Source organism: Coenobita brevimanus, chromosome 8, assembly GCF_032717465.1.
Source record: "Coenobita brevimanus isolate Jiangsu-jjx chromosome 8, ASM3271746v2, whole genome shotgun sequence".
NCBI lineage: Eukaryota > Metazoa > Arthropoda > Malacostraca > Decapoda > Coenobitidae > Coenobita > Coenobita brevimanus.
Genome location: NC_136961.1, coordinates 9,292,449 through 9,292,836, shown reverse-complemented (window position 1 = coordinate 9,292,836; position 388 = coordinate 9,292,449).

Here is a 388-nt window from a genome sequence, read left to right as displayed (position 1 = left end):
TCCTCATTTTGTTCACATCTCTGTCCTCCACTGTACAATTATTATTATTGTGAGTGCTCAAGAAATCTCCAAACATCTAGCAGCTGTGTGTAATTTGAGTATAACTGTTGTTGTATTTTTCTTGTACTGTGTAGCATAAGGTTAATTCTTAGGCCTAGTGAGGTTTTGATTAATGTTGGGTTGTGTCAGTTATTTTTGATAATAGTTTGTATCTGTAATTATTTATCTGGCATTCACTGAGTATTATCTGGTATCTCATTTTATCAGGGCTGACTTAGATAAATTTACTCTTGCTAATTTCGTGTTAATAGAGGCTATTGCAGTTAACCATATATTTAACCTGTTTTTGCCATTACATTATCGTTATGAGTCCTGAATGTTTTCATGT